Source organism: Lucilia cuprina, chromosome 4 (genome assembly GCF_022045245.1).
Source record: "Lucilia cuprina isolate Lc7/37 chromosome 4, ASM2204524v1, whole genome shotgun sequence".
Taxonomy (NCBI): domain Eukaryota; kingdom Metazoa; phylum Arthropoda; class Insecta; order Diptera; family Calliphoridae; genus Lucilia; species Lucilia cuprina.
The window spans coordinates 25,647,126-25,667,672 of NC_060952.1; the positions used below are offsets into that span (position 1 = coordinate 25,647,126).

Consider the following 20,547-nt stretch of genomic DNA (forward strand, 5'->3'; position numbering starts at 1 on the left):
AATATGTTGTTACGTAAGTAATGGCAATTGAAAGTCATTACCTAGTTTTTGCTGGGTAATTAGATTTTAATATACATTTAATTGTAATTCTTATATGAAGAATTGCTTTTCCCAAATTTAACACCAAATTTAATTTAAAATATCTAGAAATAATAGGTCTCTTACTATTTGTTATTTCCACAAATAAATAAACAAATAACAAGTTTGGACAGATATTGCCTAATAGATTCAGATTATAATGAACTTCTAAATGTTCCATGAAAAACTAATCATTTGTATGGCAGATAATATAACACAAAATTCTAAAAATTGTCACAAAGTCCTAACGAAAACTATGTAATTTATATTTTGAAAATGTTCGAATTATTTGTACAAATTATATACAAACAAAAAATCCTATTAAAGTATTCTAATTAAATTGAGTATTTAACAAAACATTTCTAAAACTTTTAAAACTTTAAGGACCTTTTTCCAAATACGCAAAACGATTTGTTTGCCTCTGAATAACTGTATGACTGTAAACATATGAGGGTATATCAAAGGCATATCAAGTTTGTTTTATTTTATTCGAAATAAACTTTCTTGGTATGTATTTTATTCTCAACACGTTTTTGATTTTGGTTTTGGCTTCTTTCTTATTCATGTCGTATGGCCATTTTTGCCATAAACAAAATGTTACCAATAAATAAAGGCATAAATCAATGATTGGGGTTCTGTTCCTTTTTTATTGTAATGTCAATCGGTGTGTGTGTGTGTGTGTGTGTGTGTGTGAAATAGTATATATTATTTCTTTTCATTGCAGTCGTAAAAAATCTTTGCAAAATCGAAGCTGTAATTTGATTATAGTAATAGATTTTTTTCTTAAAAGAGGTTTTATTTTATATGATATTGATATAATTGAGAGCCAAAAAAAAAAAACAAAATTTTCTTTCTCCCTAAATTAATTTTCAATAAAGATACACAATGTAAAAAAAGTATAAGTGACAATCTTAGAAGAACAAACAAAAAATCTAATTTTCTTTAGATAATATCACCAACCCTAGAAGTAGGCAATAGTAAAACTCCTTTAACAAACTTTGCGTTTGTGTTGTGTTCACATTGATAAAATATTTGAATGAACAAGAATTTACAAAAAATGTTTATTTTATATAATTTGACATTATTAGCCATTACAAAAGTTATGGCTAATGAAAAAATATTTGTTAAAATATTTTTAGCCAAATATTTCTTCAATGTGAAAACACCTTATAAACATTTAAGTGTTAAAATGTAAATTATTCTGAAAAAAAAGACCATCAAGTCATCAAGCTAAAGGGAACAAAACAAAATTTGAGTTTGTACTATATTGCTTTGAGTATTGAAACAGGTCCTTTGGAGAATTTTATCTTATAAAATCTTGCCACCATTATTGGCAGGCTAATATTATAGCAACCCTTTCGGCTGTCTATTGTCAACAACTAAACAAAAAAAAACTGTTTTTTGTTGTCCTTACTTCGTTTACATTTTTTGTTTCTTTATTTAAATTCATGGCCGACAAAAAGACTGTTAGAAATTCTCAAAATAAATGAATATTTAATAAACAAGTAAAGAGTACATAACAAAGGATGAAAATGCTTAAATTTAAAATAATTTTTTAAATATTTATAAATAATTTTCTGCAATTTTTAAAACAAGAATTTCTTAATAATGTTGTCTTTAAAAACAAGTTAAAGTACTCGATTATGAGAAAACTTATTTGATATAAACATTCGGTAGAGCTTTTTAAGTCAATTATAGGGGACAAGAGGGTAATTAATTTAGTTGTCTTTTTGATCTATTCCAGTAACAAATTAAAGTCCACAATCATTGACATCAGTATTTGTTTTTAAAGAAATTAATTTTTCTCCTTAATATAAAAAATTCAACAAAAGGATCTAAGTCGTGGCTGCAAATTTTTAAGAAGGACCCCACCAAAAAACTTTAAAATTTTTTCTTAATCCTACTTGATTAGTTTCATTTAATTTAAAAAATTTTATGACAAATTTTTAAGGAGTAAAAATGTTCTGTAAATGAAAATATTTATTGAATTTTATTTATTGTCACAATTTTGTAACAAGATGGTAAAAGTTAAAAGAACCTTTTTACACCTTATAAACAGCAACAATAAACAATAAAGTGTAAAAGAAACCAATTTTTCTTTATTGTTATTGCTGTTGTTGTTGTTGTTGTTTTTTTTTTTGCTACTGTTGCTGTTATTGTTAAAACTAAAAGCCTTAAGGCTAAAATATTGTCAAAAATAAAAAAGAAATATAAAATAAAATTTTATGAATAAGGATAACCGAAAAAAAATAAAAAAAATATTTGTATGAACATATTTACAATAATAATAATCAAGTTGAGAAATGAAATTGTAGTACGAAACAATTTTGTTACTCGTCAACCGTAACAAAATATTACACAAAAACAGAAAGTACAGTAAAATAATGTAAGAAATCCCCTTAAGGATTTTGTATTACTTTTTTTGCTAAAGCTTTTTTTTGAGAAAAAGAAATAAACTAAATATACAAACACAAAATTCTTTAAGATGCTACGGTGGGTTATAAATATTTCATAAAAATTTCAAATCAACTTTAAACTTATTTATGTATTGAAATATGTTTAGAAAAGCTAAATAACTTTAATATAACTAATGTAATATTATTTTCCAAACTTCAAACATTTTTATTTCTTGCTAATTTTACCTAATTTTATTCCACTGTGCATTTCGTTATCGAAAAATGTTTGTATACATTTGTGGCTTGACACCATAGATGTCAAAATATACAGCAACAGTAAAACAAACTTTATTGTATCAAACACAAAAGTAAACAACAAAAACAAACCCTTTCTAAAAAAGAAAAAAAAATCAAATAAAAAACAAATATGAATGTAAAGTCGGGCAAGGCTGACCATATGATACACTACAACTGTTAGTATGTTAAAAATACAAATAATTTTTAAAATAATTAATTTTTTACCTTATTTACGGAATATTTTTACTTGCTGACAAAAAAAGGGATTTTCTACAAGAGGGCTCATAGGATAGTAGAGGTAAATATGGGCCTATCCTTACAAATGTTAGTAGAGGAATTTACGGTTACTTCAAAGTTATTTATGTAGAATTAAGTTGTGTTATTAGTGCTTTTAAGTGCATTTTGACCGTCAAGTCATTTTCGGAAGTGGTTAAATGAGACCTGATCACTACAATTGGTTATATTGCTTGTAGTTCCATAAAACAAAGTTTTTTGTAGATATAATAGAACATATTTTGTTGATATATTACAACCCCTATTCAGGGTGTACGGTTGTATAGGGACTAGACGAAATAATGGACCGATTTCAACCGTTTTCAATATCGTTTGTCCTTGGGTATGAGTATGTGCCAAATTTCATCAATAGTATGATGGACACATAGCAAGACGGACGGATGGACAGACGGACAGTCGAATATAGCTAAATCGACTCAGCACAAACGCATAAAATCCTTCCCACTACATTGGTGTAGGGGATTAATATAGGTAGTCATGATCGGTAGTCATGATCGATCGTATATAGTCTACACCATCTTCGATTAAAACGCGTAATATTTCAATTGATTGGAAATTTTTACAATTTGGTGAAAATCAAACCAAAAATGAATTATGTATAATATGAGGAATAATTTCGTCATAAAGTAATAGTTTAACAATCTAAATCGCTTAATCGATTATTTGGTCTTTAGCTTAGGCTTATGTTATTCAAATCCACTATATCAACGTAGGGTTCAAGAATAAAAACTAACTTTAAAAATATATGGGCAAAAACAAAAAGCCAAGAGAAGTTTTATAGCTCAACAAGATGTTGTACGACAAATATGTATATGTACATTTTGTAACAACTTTGTTTAGTACCTCTACCAATTTTACCCATGTTAACCCCCCAAATAACAACAAAAACAACCACAGCAACAAAAAAGTTTAACTTTGTTGACAGGAAAATGTTTGTGAATTTGTTACGTTGTTGTTTAGCAAATACATATTGCTTTGTATAAATGAATGTGTTTATTTTAAACGAATGTGTGAGTTCAGAAAGTAATGGCTGTAGAAGTCCGTATATTTATAAATCTATATATTATATAGAAAAGTTCAATACAACCAAACAGAAACGAAGGGGTTTTAAACATAAGGAGAAAACACCAAAAATAATGCAATAATCACAACAACAGTAACAACCTGAATAAAAGTTTTCGGTTTTGTGGTTTATACACATTTTGTTTTATTACGTTTTTTTTTTTTGTAAATAAAATATATTATAAAATCTGCTTTAAGTTTCATAAAAAACTATATAAAATATTTACTATATATTTTAGGGGAGAAATTTTAAAATATTAACCATTGCATTCTTTTTGGCTGATTGCAAATGAAATTTGTTTCAGGGGAATTGTGTTGTAAACAAAACTTATACATTTTTAAAGTATTAAATCATATCATAAATATTTATTTGACGTGTTATATATGACATAGCATTTTGTTCTCTTTTTTATGTTAAAAATTCTTGCAATATTTGTAAACTATCTTATAACCAAATAATTGAAGTTAACAAAAGCAAAGAATATTAACCAACAATTTTTATATAATGACACACCTTAACATCCTGAACACACTCAGCAAATATCAAACAAAAACTCCATTAACCCAATCTGTCATATTGCAGCATAATATCAAAATTCCCTCATAACATAATATCATAAAGAAGAATGAGCTTTATTAAAAACTTGTTAAAATATTTTCAATAAATTCTTGCAATATTAAAGTTTGAAAAAATGCTGTTTAACTAAAACTATTCCCTGTGTCAAAGACACAATACAATTATTGGACATTGAATTATGGTTAAAAGTCTCTATACAGCTGGTGCTGCCTGCATGCCTGATTTTTTTTCTCCATTTTCATGTATGCTGCAGAAAAAGTAGATTTGTATTGAGAAACAGGAGGAATGGAAAAAAATAAACTATTAAAAAAACTACTAAAAATTCCCATAGAACTTTTCAAAAGACTCTCTAAATGCAACCGTTTTAATACATACTCTTATTCACACACTCACTCTAACAATTTACAATAGCGTATCTTTAGAGTTTGTGGTACAAAAAAAAAAGAAAAATAGTTTTTCGATATTTCTAAATATAGGAAAAAACACTGGTATTAGCAAAAGTGCTGCATATGTCACTGTGTCAACTCGAACGCCTTTTGGCTGACTTTGCTTTTAACTTAACGTTCTTCTGCCTTATACATTCTTACCACACACATACTTTTTTATTTATACTTAACATAGAAACTCAAAGTATGAAATCATTTTGGTGGAATTATAGTTCATAGACAATCTGGATAATATGACAAACACAACTTTGTATTCTTGATGAAACGTAGAACTAGCTTCTAATTCTTTGAGAATATTAGTTCTTATTAAAGACATTGTATGAAGAAAAATTATTATCCTAAAAGGACTAAAAATTTTCATGTTAACACTAATTTTAATATTGGATTATTCTTGTTATAACTTTTTTAAAAAAATAAATGCTATAGAAATCTGCCACCGCTTCGAAACATCTGAGAATTAAACTGTAATATAATTGTAATATAATTGATGAAACAATACACAAAATCTATATCAACTTTCATTTAATTTTGTGGCGTCGTACTTTTTAAATAATTTTTTTTCTTTAAACCTTGTTTCACCAAACTTTCATTACTAGGTAAAGGCTTAAAATGCTACACTTTGCTTACACAATAGCATTTTAAGTCATTATTTTAACATGGTGATACAATGGAATCAAGTATTTTCCATAATCGCTTACAAGTAATAAGTCCATAAAAATCGTGTGAAAAAAGTATACAGCTTCTATATCTGATAACGAATTAAAAAGTATTTGTTTAACATATTATTAATATGATATTATTTAAGTATTTCTAAATAATCAGAACGATATGTAGTAGTCATTGAAAAGTATGTTATTAGGTAAGTGGTTACAATTGTCATTACCAAATTTTTAATGCCATATATAAGGTTAACAATTTGCAAAAATTCAAGACCAAGTATTGTTTTATCTGAAAGTTAATACCATACCTCAAGCAGTTAAGCTATCAAAGACATGAACTAAAATTCAAAGGAGAAAAAATTTATATATTTTTACAGAAACGTCTTTCCGCGTTATACATACCCAGCAAAAATTTTTGTTACCACATAATGGGTTAAAATGTCATTAAAAGCAAGTACTTACCACAAAAAGTTTAATAAAGTATTCGTTGTAAATCACATGAAAAAGCATATACAGCTTATATAGCTTCAATGACAAGAGGACAAATGATTTAAAAAGTATTCTAATAGTAGTTAGATTTCTTTTTCACTTCATAAACTTTTGCAGCTTAGCAACTACTTAATGAACACATTCCTTTAATCCCAGCTGTTCTTCATATTCACATACAAAACCTACACATGCCAGCAAATACAACATAAAAAAAGATATTAAAAACAGAATGCAAAAAAGGAATATTCTATAGATAAATCTAAAGTTAGATGTTGGGTTGGCAGTAACGATTTCAGTTTTGTTCAATGTTCAAATAATGTCAACTACTGCGACTATGTCTATGATGATGACAACATCTATAAGTTTAACATATTCCCTTCACACATATACATACATATGTACATTCGTAGTATATCCTTTATATCATATATGACTTTATATTTACAATGACAAACTTACAAATGCATTTATATTTGCTACTGTTTCATGTGTATATTTGGCAGATATTTATTACAAATACGTACTTATACTATATATCTTATATAATTGTATGTAAAATTTTTATGTTCAACTTCATTTAAGTCTCGCCTTTTTAGATTTCCCAAATGTCAACATGTTGGAATTTCAAAATAGTAGAAAATTATTGAATTCATGTTGTTTGCTGTTTTTTCCTCTCGTTTGTTACTTTGTGTATTTTCGTTTGGGGTTTATTTCTAAATTTTTTTCTACATTTACCAGCTCTAAGTTGACTGTTGTACATTTATTTTTTTTTTTTGCACAAGCAATTTCTTCTTTCTTAACCGGCCCATTCTATAAAATTATAATCTTTTGTAGATACAGTTGCATGTTCTTGTATTTTCTTATTTGATTTTTTAATCAATAAGAAGGGTTACAGTTAAATTAATAAAGTTTGTGGGTTACTTTTCTATGTATGTATATGTTTTCCAAAATCCTAAGTGTATTTGATAAAAACAAATTACATATATACATAGTTGAAAAACTGTCTAGACCAGGTTGGTCTAAAACTTTTTCTTATTCAAGTATTATAGGGTTTTAGGTAAATAAATGCAAAATTTGACACTATTGCTACGTGATAGCCGGTAGTGTAGGGAAACTTTTGATTTTGTGTGTGAGAGAAAGAAATGGTTGATATTTCTTTTTCTTTCTCTCACACACAAAAATCAAAAGTTTCCAAAAAAAGTTTCATAATGTGAATTAGGTCTAACAAAACTACTTTCTTGGGTAACTTTGAGCCCTTTCGCGGTAAGTCGATTTTCTAAAACTATTTACACAGAAGAGGGAATAATTGCAGTCGCTGTCCTTAGTTTTTCTCCTTTCTCGGTCAAACAACAACATTTGTTTATATCGTAAATTTCAGATTTTGTATTTGAAATTTTAAAAATTTGTTTAAGTAAATGTCGGAAAATCTTTTCGAATGTGTATATAATAAATACATTGTGTTTTGAAAATTTTTTTTCGAATCGAAAAGTGGTATAGCCGATATAATATTTCTAAAATTTGTATAAAAGTTATTAACCTAATGTACATGCATGCATACATACATACATACATACATACATACATACATACATACATACATACATACATACATACATACATACATACATACATACATACATACATACATACACACATACATATGTATAATAGAGTGTTCCTAGGACAGCACTTAATCGATGCCTATTAATGTACTTAGAATAATCTTCAGTTCCCTAGCAGCGATTGAAAATAAGTCTTAATAATTACCTTATATTAAGCGAGAACATTTTTTATCGCAAAAACGTTAAATTTGAACCAATCACAACGAAATTGTAACATTTACAGAAATCATACTCTTTCATATGGTGAAAATCGGGTCATATTTTATTCTAGTAATATAAAGACAAAATTTGGCCGATTGGCAATATTTTAAGTTAAACAAATTTAAAAGAATTTATATGCTATCATTCTTTGAAAATGTTCCAGTTCCTTGTTTTTAAATTCGTATGAACAACATAAACGACAGGATTTTAAAAATACAAACACAGGACATACATTTTGTAGTGTCATTTCCGCATATTTGTTTTTAAAAATACAAAATAATTCCTTCCTGTAACTTACATTTTTCCTGTAGCCATCTTCTCACTCCATTTCACTCACCCATAACCTGTTTATGAGTATTTTTGTAGTCCTAACCTAAAAGCATACTTCAGATATTTGCTCATATTGTCTAATGTTTAATAAACAATATGGAATGTTAAGAAAATTTTCTAACATTTTATCACAACATCATCAGCAATATACACAAGTAATCATGGCATCATCTTATGTCCACCCATATTGATACTCTGTGGCACCGGTACGTACTGGTTGTGGCAAGAGCAATATCATCAACAATATTATAGTCTTGTTATTTTCTACCAGTTATTATACATACATACGTCTGTTAAAACGTATGTAACTATATATGTTTACAATAATACTCTTGTTGTCCTTACTAAAAAGGTTCATCCTTTTGGTCATTGTCTATAAATCGATTTCCTTTACACATATACTTAAATTTCTCTTGCTTTTAAATAAAATCCATTAACTATGATGATGGTATTGAAAGTGTTCGATGTTATGTATGCGTATGTGTGTGTTTAAGGTGGCGGTCAACCATATATAGCTTGTAACCATTTTTATATCAAAGTTAACAATATTACATGTTTTATATTTTTTTATTTTATTTTTTTTTTAAGCCACTTTGTCTGAAGCCCATGACCCTTTTACACATGTAACATAGTTGTAGTGGTGTGACAGATATTGAAAGGAATTGAAATGTGGAAAAATCATACAAAATTTTTTAGTGATTTTAAGATCAATTATTTATCTAGATAGTACTGGGTGTACAGATTTCCTCTTGATCATAATTAATATATATTTATAAAAAAAATTATAAAAACATTCGGTTAAGCCGATTAAAATTGTTTTAAAAATCATTCTTATTAAGAATACTTATTTCCTAAATATAATTATTTCCTAAAAAATAACAAACTAAGATTTATCTAAGTTAATTATTTAAAAAAATGAAAAAGTATTCCCATCTTAAGTTCACCATTTGAAAAAAATCTATTTGTTTACGTTTTCAATTAACCCACTTTAAAATTTATGAAAAAATTGTGCCATTTTTAAACATAAAACATACATTTCATTTCCTGTTTTCGCCTTGTATTTGAGAGTTTATTGACGATTACATTTGTGTATTACTTATATACATGTGTAAATATTAGATAATATTATGTTTGTATAAGTATACACTTTGTGTCTACAATATTGATTTCACTTTTATGTTTTTGTTGTTTAGCTTGTTTTCCTCTATAAATAGTTTTTGTTTTTTTTTTCTCGTCACCGTTTTGTTTTTGTACGACATGTGGGAGTAGTTTAATTTTATGTATGTATTACATTAGGGTGATATTACTGAAGGTATATGTAAAATTACTAACTTAAAAAGAGAGAGAGAGCAATTTTCTTGATCGAAACTATAGGAGGACAGAACAGGGTCTGGACAATAAGACGGGTATAGCAAAACATCCTAACTAATTCCTTCTAAATATATTTTAACAGGTATTGCGCTGTTCTATTCTATATGTATTGGCACTTTCTGGATGTTTTCTGTTAATGCTCGCTCCTATCTTTGTGTCAATTATTTCATAAATGTAAATTATGAAAATCTTAACTTCACTACTTTACAAAAGGAGCCAATATAATTTACATGTTTGTATTGTATAACTACATCAAATAACTCCCGTATAGTTGTTGTTTTTATTTTATTTTAAAAGTTTTATTTAATGTTATACAAATCTATAAATAATATTGTTGTTTTTGTTCAAAGTATCTATTTTAACTGACTGACAGGGCAACTTACTTGTCTCTATGTTTGTAAGCATACTGCATACATTGAATTTATATGTATGTCACTATGTCTGTCTATTTGTCTAAATGTGATTTGCTTCCTATAATCTATATTTAATGTATTTTTTGTTATATACATATAATATCATCACAACAATATGTATTACGCAATTTACCTCTTTGCTCAATATACGATTTTTCTCCTTCTACGCAATAACCCAGCAAAAACAAACTTTTATATATATTTAATAAAAACAACTTTCTCAACTAGTAAGTTTATGGCTTGTTTCCCTTAAAATTTTTTACATTTTTTCAAAAGTTTATTGTTTGTTGGGTACAACAAACATACATATGTGTAATTTTATACATTTCAAATGACTACTTTGATTTTGTGACGGAAATTAACATTTTATTGCAAAAAAAAAAAATAAATAAAATAACAAAGTCATGAGGGGGAAGGCTATATGTCTTCAAGTTTTGTTGGCATGGAAAATGTACATATTACTGAAAAATATTTACGTAAAATGAACATTACCAAAGTGATTTATTAAAAAAAGTCGCAAATAATTTAAACGAAAAATAAAAAAAGCCTTTACATTTATGTTATTAATAAGAGCACGCTTTATGAAGCCAACAAATTTTAAATTAAATGGAATCCTTACAACATAGTTGAGTTTACTTCGATTTACTTATTTGGTTTAGATTACATTTAAAATTTTTTTTTATTTAAAAAGTTTGCCGCTTTAATTTATGATTTTATAAAAAATATTTTCTAAGAAAAAACTTATTTTTGTTTAATCCTTTGACGACCTGAGGCATATTTACTTGCCATAAAATTTTTAGTATATATGCAAATCTGTTTAAGTGACAATTAGAGCGAATCTTGACAACGATACATAAGACTTAGAAGTCACCTAGGAAAAGAATTTCTTTATCCTATCTATTGTGAGAATATGGATAATCAAACAAAAAATAGACTAAACCAAAAAGCTTTGATCGTCAAAAGGGTTAATAACAATACTATTTTTACATTTAATGAACCCACAAACTTTAACAGACATTGTTCCAAAAAAAAAAATAATAAATAAACAAAAGAAAATTTAAAAAAATAAATAATAATTTTTTTTTAATAAACAAAAGTATTAGTGATACCATTTTTATTACAGATTTTGTTTAGTTTATGTTGCTATTTTCATGCTAATTTTTTCTCTATAATTTGCATTAATTGTAAAGTATACATATATACTTCTTCTGCTTTAGGTATTTGTTAATTTGTAGAAATACATACATATATACATATATGTAAATAAAGAAATGCGTTTGTATATAAAGTTTATGTAGTGTTCGGTTAAGCAGAATTTAAGTAATGCTCCATCGTCAACTATGTGATTCATACGCCCTCAATTCGGCTAAAAATTTTAAATTTCAAAAGAAGAAAATAACGGTTTGGATATAAGATTATTGATTTTTCATGAACAACAGTAAAATAAATATTAGTCACGTTCCCATGGTTTCCAATAAGGAATCGAGTTTCTAATGGTTTTGTCTTATATGAGACTTCACGATCATCTTTAAATCCAATTCAACAAGCTGTAGCTAGTTCTAGGGGCTCCAGTTTATACGTGAGTGTATTTAAGAAGTGGCTAGCAGTAGTCCAAGGACAAAAAGAGGATATACTTCAAGTCGTCTTTGAATCAATAAAAAATATTTGGTTTTAAGCATATCGAAACTGATTTGAATAGCTAGTTCCAATAAGTATAATATAAGTTGTAGTCCAAGGAAAAAAGGAGATTCAAGTAGTTTTTGAGTCAACAAAAAATATGGCTTCAAAAGAGTATATAAATTGCCGCGGTTAATAGCATAAAACATTTTATGAATAGTGCCAATAATAATTAATGCTAGATGGCAACACTACTCCATTAATACTACAATAATTCGTGACAAAGTCTTAAGCTGTGTACTAACAGCTGTCAAGTTAATATTCAAATTTCTAGCCTATTAATCACTATAACAACCCAAGCTCTAAAGGCGGAAATTGCATGTCAACTGTCATTCGTAAAGGTTGTGGCAAATTCGTATACGCCCTACGCACTTATGTTTGTTTTATATATTTACATACATACGTACATATAGAAAATTCTCCCTAGCCAATCATTGAAGTAGTTGGGTGTTTTAGTTTTGTTTTTCTTTTTAAATATGCTTATATCCTTTTGTATATATTATCCGGTACTTTTTAAGTATATTCCTAATATTTTCTGTTTCATTGTTTATATGTATTCATTTTTCGACAGGATTTGTTTGTTATGCATATTTCCGCTATACATATATATATTCATTCATTAAATAAAAAGCATTTTGTTTGTATAACTAGAACCGACTATCGACTACTACTAAAAGTGCTTCACAAAAACTAACTACAATTTACAATTGTTATTGAGACTTTATTGTTCTGTTTGTTTTGCTGTTATATGTATTTCATCTTTGGGGTTTTGTTATTTTTTACAAAATTTTTTTCAAAAATCCCTCAACTCAAAAAAAAAGAACCCACTTAACTATTGTTTACTTATTCTCTATTATAAAAACAAAAAAATACAAATTTATTAGTATTTGTTAAGTTTACATTTAGAGCAGAAACATTTTTTTCCATAGTCTAATATATTTTCAGTTTTTTGCTAAAAACAATACAAGTTGGCAAAGAGAATAGAAATATTGAAAGTAAAAAAGGAAATAGACCAGAAACAATATTTATGCAAAATTAAAGTGGTAAACCAAAAATATTTTCTATATACATTCATATATCTATCCACATACATACATATGTATATAAAAGAGACTTACTGATTCATCATCATGCAACTCAAACGCCTTAAGCTGTAATGATGAAAAATGTCTTCAATTTTTGTAAATATCGTACTTTTTGTAATTATTTTTTCATAAAAGTATCAGAAAAAATTCTTTATTAAAATTGTAAAAAAATAATATAAAACTTCATAGTAAAGTCTTTAATTCGAGTTTAGTCTAAATCCTATTTGTCAAATAATTATATATATGTACTTTTTTCTTGGATTGTTTTAAATTATTAATATTTTCATCATTTCTTTACATTTTATTATCCTTGTCATAAAAGCCTTGTTAATATTACCACCAAAAAGAAGAAATTGTGTTTTTTATTGTCATCATAACAATTTCACATTCGAAGTAAATTTATCATCAACAGTCGGTTGGTTACATTTTGATTACATGATGAAATTTTGTTAAATTTTTATATTTACATTGTCATATAAAAAGTAATAACTTCATTTATTTATTTATATGGATATATTTATGTATGTATGTGAGTAGGACGCATGTAGATACTTCAGTTCAGATATAAAACTTCCTGTACCCATTCACACTTACATTTAGTCTTGATGAATCATTAACTTACAATTTTTACACCTTTTTTACTTTTATGAATTTGAGTGGGTGTGTAGTGTAAAATTTTATGAGGCATGTGGCACGTATAAAATACATACACATGATACCAATTGTCTGCTTGCTACCAGTTATTTAGAAAATAATTTGCACAAGAACAATCTTTAAAATCTGTTAAACTATGGCAAAAGGAATTTAAAATTGTTTTGAATCCCAGCAAAAACTTACGTTGAAAATAAATTAATTAAAAAGCCACTTTTCACTACTTGTACTTGCCACTTAGCTTGTAAGAAGAATGTATGTTACATGGGATCCGATAAAACAAACGTATACTACTATCGTGACTGAGTCTCTAGTGTGAAAGGAATCCACGACTTCTGCACTATAATTCATATGTTATGAAATCTTTTATATTGTTGAACATTTATCATTATCAAATGTTTGCTGGGTCTTTACTACTTTATAGTACGTCAACTAATGGGTTTCACTCACAAATACAATTTTCTTTTTGTTTGTGCAAACAAAAAAAAATTTTTAAAGTAAAACGGCAAAAGCCTAATAATTAGTACTGAAGCTATGTATACACGGTTGTCAGATCTAGCAATATGAAAGCAATTCACTGGCAATGAAAAATTGTTAGCAATATATTTATCTACCATCAAGTGTCGTCAGATTGTTGTATGTCAAATGTTGTCAGATCTTATATTAGTCTTCATTTATGACATTTTTTGACAATGGTTCCATTGCATAAAATTCGCACATCTGATAGTAAAAATTCTCAGACAATCTGTAAATTGTTATTACACGATTTTTATATATATCTGACAATATTATAATATTATCCCAACAAAATCTTTATTTAAAGTGTAAGTAGTTACAATTTGGGTGAATAACTACTTATTTTTGTTCGACGATGACCAAAAAATAACTGGTTACAAATCTCATTACCGACTTTTCTGGATTTAAAACTAGTTTTACAGTTATTTATATGTTTGCTAGTCTATTCTCTTACTCAATGCCTTATTAGAAAGTAATTTTATCATTCTATATGGAATGGTTTCTACACATATGTAAATATCAACATTTCTTGAAAAAACTTTCAAAATCGACTACGGTTAGAAATACTAACTAATTCCTTATTAGACATTCGCTATAGACAATTGACCACAAATTCTATTAAAAAACAAGTATGAATGTATAGTCGGGCGTAGCCGACCATATGATACCCTACACCAGTCAGTATGTATGTTAAAAATGGGGATTATTTAAAAAACACCTTTAAAGTGGTGTAGGATAAAAAAATAATTTATGTTATTGATAACGACAACTCATTGCCAAGTAATGTGTGAAATAACTACATTACCTACAATATTCATTACCAAAAATTGAAAATATTTTACTGGGATGTAAAATAAAAGGCAGTTATCATTTTTAAGATTAGTTTAATAAAACTGGATATTCTATACCTATACATATGCCATATTTGTACGATATTATTAGTTCCTCGGTAACTGTCTAATATACTTTTGTTAAACGATAAAACTAATCGTGTTTTATAAAAAAAAGTTTTTAAAAATACCCTTATATTTCAACGATATCAAAAAATACAAAAAATAAATAAATTTTGTTACCAACCTACTACTAAATTATTTAAATTAAAACCATTTTTTAATAATTTACAAGTAATAAGTATTTAATAAATAATATATATCTTAATTTCTCTTCTATTTTCAGGATTAATTTTAGAGTTTTTATTATACATTAAACTGATTTCATCTATTTAATAGGTAAGCGTTAATATTTAATATTATTTTAATATTTAAATATTTTATTATGTATAAAAGTATTTTTTTATGAATCTCTTTATTGTTTATTTATTTTAAAACTATATGTTTAACACATTGCAACAAATTGCCAGTAATTTTAGATTATTTACATACATATATATAAAAAACACTTGTTCATTGTTCAGTTGTATCAAATAATAAACGTTTATCCATATATTACACAGTATATTAAATTTTATTTAAATTACATTAAAACAAAAGACCAGACTTTACTTATTAATAGAACTCATTCAATTTAAATATTAAAATATACATAAATATATACATGTATGTACGTAGGGATAAAAATTCATATAATGCAGATAAATATTATACTTATATGTATAATGGTAATAATATTTAACTATTTACATATATACGTTGAGTTTTAATAATATATTAACTGGGTTTTAAAATGTTTTTTTTAACTTACATGCACACGTTTTTAAAACAGACCATCATCACATATTCATAAGTAGTTACAGCTCATATTCATATGGGTTTACACATAGCAAAAAAAATGAATATTTTGCTTTTAAACTTACCGTACAGTACTTTATAAGTATAAATTTTATTATTGAGCAAATAGTTTTTCTTTTCTAAGAAATTAATGAAAAATATTTTCCCAAATTTTGTCTTCTTTTATAAGCCAAAAAGCACAATCGTATGCTTAATTAAATGATTTTTTTTGATAGCAACTACCTATTGATTGATCAAATTCTTTTAAAAGTCTGTTAGATTTATGTAGTTATTTACATTAAATACATATGAATTCATACATGTAAGTACTAGTACTACAAGTATAATTCCCTGTACATTATACACCAGAGTATAATTAAAAATTGTTTTATATTCATAAAAAAATACAAAAAAAGTAAAAATTATAAAAAATTCATAAAATTTTACCAATTACTTTACAACTTAACGAGCGAAATTTTGTGATAAACAATTTATTTCTTTTACGCAAATTATATTAATAAAAATATATGTATATAAATATTAGAAGATATACATACATATATATAAACAGTTTCATGTCAAGTGATCCTAATCAAAAAATCGATTTGGTAAAAAATTGCACCATGGTTTGTACTATATGTCTATTTGGATTTTGAGGAAGTCAAATGTGGATTTTGATCATAATTACATTTAAATGGGTGTTACTCTGGTCGTAAAAAAATTGTACAAAGAAGTTTAGAAAGCTATTTCTCACTGTTTCCAAAACATAATATTTTAATTTTACGTTGTTACTTAGTGGGATGTGAATTGAGTATATTAAAATTTAAAAATATTTCTTGCATCCCACTAACTGACCAAAAAAAATTTTATATAAGCAAAAAATCTCCATTTAAAAAAAATTATATTGAAACAATCTTGAGCATATTTTGAATATTGTAGCTTATTTAATGCATATTTTTGATTTTCAGAGCATATTGAACTTTTTATTTGCATAGTGATGTCTTGTGCTTAACTTTTGTATATTTTTAAATACTTTTTTAAATTTAAAATTTTAGAAAATATCGCTTGTAGAACTTGAAAACAGAATCCTATTAAACTAGTTCTTCAAACTACATATGAACCAATTATCATAAATAGTTTTGCATAATTAAATTAAAGCGCCTTAAACACTTTTTTAAAGCATTTTTTGACAATTTTTTTGTTATATGTAAATTCATATATGTATGCATGTACATAATTACATACATATATAAATAATTATATTTAAAACTTTTTAAAACAAAACATTCATTTGTACTACTTTAAATACAAAAGAAGTTAATTCATTATTATCCATTTTTGCAAACCTTCTTCATAAAAGCAATTTTTTCCATATCATGTATTAATACTAAAAAATACATGCATGTTTTTTTTCATTAAACAAAATCCATATTATATAGCTGCACTCATTGCACTATACATATGCACTCGAAAAACTTGGTGTTGTTTTATAAAAATTTACTTATATCCATCACTTTATTAATTTATTGAATGAAAATTTACACTTTTTCTATTTGTTATGAAACTTTTACCAATTGAGTATGAAAATATTGCAAATGTAAACAAAAAAATATTGGCTATTATGAAAAATAACAATACAATATCTGTGGATGCAACTACATTAGAGTGTCCCGAGAAACAGCATTTTTAAGAATCTAATATATATTTTTTAAAAAGGTCCTCAGTTCGTAAACTAAATATAGTTTTTCGGTCCAGAAATACTGTAATAATAATAATTTTAATTACTTTTTCTGTGATTAAAATTACAAAATTTTGAATTGATCATATTATAGTGAGTTTAAGATTTTTATTGCTGGTAAGGAACTGAGGCAATTAAATAATATTTTTTTATTTTTCTCGTATTTATTACTTTTATATGCATCATTTCAGAGTTATTATATTAGGACGCCCTAATGTTCATACGTGCATTAAAATAAACAGATTTATTTATTTAAAGGATTTGTATATGAATAAGCGAGTATTGTATACTTATATACTGTAGTCAGTATGTGTTAATAAATATGTATTTCATTATACAGACATATTAATAACAAGTGGGAAGAAGGTATAGTCGGTCATAGCCAATCACCATGAATACATTTTAGAAATTATTTATTTTTCATAAAGATAATTTTATGTTGAATTTTACTTTAATTCCAATTCATTGATAAAAAAAAACTAATATTCTAAAAATAAGCCTTAGGAGCGGGTATTCGACCATGTGCCGAAAAAGACGTGTGGTTCAAATTTTATTAAAATATCTGGCAAATTGCGGCCTGTAGCTTCCACACAAGGTTTTCATCCACATGCAGTTAGCAGAACAGATGGATTATGGCCTTATCGACTCAGAACTTCTGCATAAACGCCTAACACGCTACCCACTAAAATGATGTAAGGTATAAATATATCTGTGTATGCAAAAGGCTTACATTTTGAAATTTTTTTATTTACTACAAAAAGTATAACTTTAGTTGTATTGGAATTTTTATTATATAGTCTAGACAATGGCCTTATTTTTCAAAAACAATGTATATTTATTTCTCTGAAAGAAATATTTTTGTTAAATATATGATCAGATGTGTCCAAAATTTCATATTAGTATTCTAATATTCATATTTATTAAATTACTTTGAAGCTTGCATTAAACAATGTTTATAATATTGTATAACACGATTGTTCATGAATTTTTCTTTAACGTATAAAATATTATTTCTATCATTGTATATATTGAATATACCAAAGTGAATGAACTTCTTAAAGTTTTTCCCCTATCAAGAGAACATTTTATCATGTTGTTAAAGCAAAATCCTTTAACATTTTATTTCATATTATATTTTTAATACACAAACTACTAACACAAACAAACAACAATAAAGTTTTTCATAAAATATTCTTTTAATAAAATAATAAAAATATAATAACAGTACATATTACTAGACCACATTTCAAAAGAAAAATTTAAGCAACGGAAACGAATATGATAAGCCCCTACTGACATGCAAGAATAAGAAAATTAAAAAAATATATATATTTATTATATCGTAACTTTGATAAATAAAAAAAATATTTTAGGAATTTTGGAAAACGTTGTTTATTTAATTAACTTTTAAATTTTTTTTAAATGTATACTTATTTTATTCTATGCTGATCGAAGGAATCTATTAGACAGTCTATGCAATTGTAGCGCTTTGTTTGAAACTATGTATAAATTACAGTTGCAAGCAACAAAACTATTTGTAATATAACAACAAATACAATTATAACTATAAAAACAACAACACTAACTATAAAAATACTACCAAACAAAAAAAAACAATAACAATTGCCATAATAAAATTGGCTGCCACTATAGTAATAATAACAACAATAACCCACACAAAACACTCATTCAGTCGCAATCCTACAAACAAATTATAAATGGAAAAACACTCACTCACAAACCATCGCTAACAGGAAACGGAAATATAATGCAGTGTTATTGTTGTTTTAACTATTCAGAATCACACATATACATGCTCACATACAAAAATAAACAAAATTTATTTATTTAAATGTTGTTTTTTTCAGAGTTTCTATTTAAATTATTACTTCAGAACAGAGCAAATATAGGAAAAAAATATAAATAATAAGGCAGAAGGGGAAAATAGTTTGCAATTTATGAAAATTAATGATATGACAAGTCGACAAATAAATATGAAAATAAATGTAAAAATAATAACAAATGTTAACAATGTTGTTCAGTGTATATATTTTTTTGTACTTTAAACTTTATCAGTAATGACAGTTAGGAAAATATGTATATATGTGTATAGAAAAATATTTTTGTTTTATTTTACTTGTGTCGTCAATTTTAATTAAACCATTGAAATGTTTGGTTTTATAGATTATATTTTATTAAAATGTTTTATGTTTGCAGTATAACTACTTTTTTAAGTTGCATTATTTGGTTGTAGGAAAAAAATAGATTAAATATTTATTAAGATAAACAATTTTTTGTTTTATATTCATTAATAGGTCTCAAATCTAACTTGTTGTAAATAAATACGTTTGGTATTCAACTATTATGATGCTTTGAATTTACTTTTCTGAAAATATATATATATAAAAGTTTGTTATTCCGTTTGCAATTCCCACAATATAATTTTCCATACCTAAAAAATTTAATTTTCTTATATGATGACACCTTGACGTCCCCTTGACATTTCTACGTAATATCGAATTTATTTAAAACACTTTGACTCACCTTTCAAACATTTAATAAGTATTTTGTTTACCAGTAAAATCTATTTATTTACTTATTTATTTTAAAATCCTTATATCTTTTGTACAGTTCATTTTACTTTAAGTACTTCTATTATACAAATCATTTCTGGTAAATAAATATTACAATATTTTTATTATACGACAAGTATACATTTTTTTCCTAATATTCTTTGTGTTAAATAAAATATTTTCCCCTTATAATTTTTGTATAAGAGTGTTAGTCTTGGTATTTGACAAATACTATTTGTGCCACTTCTAAGCAACCATCAACATCATTATCAACATAATCATCACATAATTCATACTTTTGTCTATGTTGTAATATTATATACACATAAATGTATACGTAAAGAA

The 20,547-nt window shown here is 25.8% G+C and overlaps 1 long non-coding RNA gene across 1 annotated transcript in view; it reads left to right on the plus strand.

Moving 5' to 3' along the window:
* LOC111681136 overlaps positions 1 to 20,547 on the plus strand; it is a 79,274-nt gene that overhangs the window by 32,474 nt on the left and 26,253 nt on the right. Inside the window, exon 3 of the long non-coding RNA XR_006940593.1 lies at positions 15,341 to 15,393. This is a non-coding gene — a long non-coding RNA (uncharacterized LOC111681136). The remainder of the gene's footprint in view (positions 1 to 15,340; positions 15,394 to 20,547) is intronic.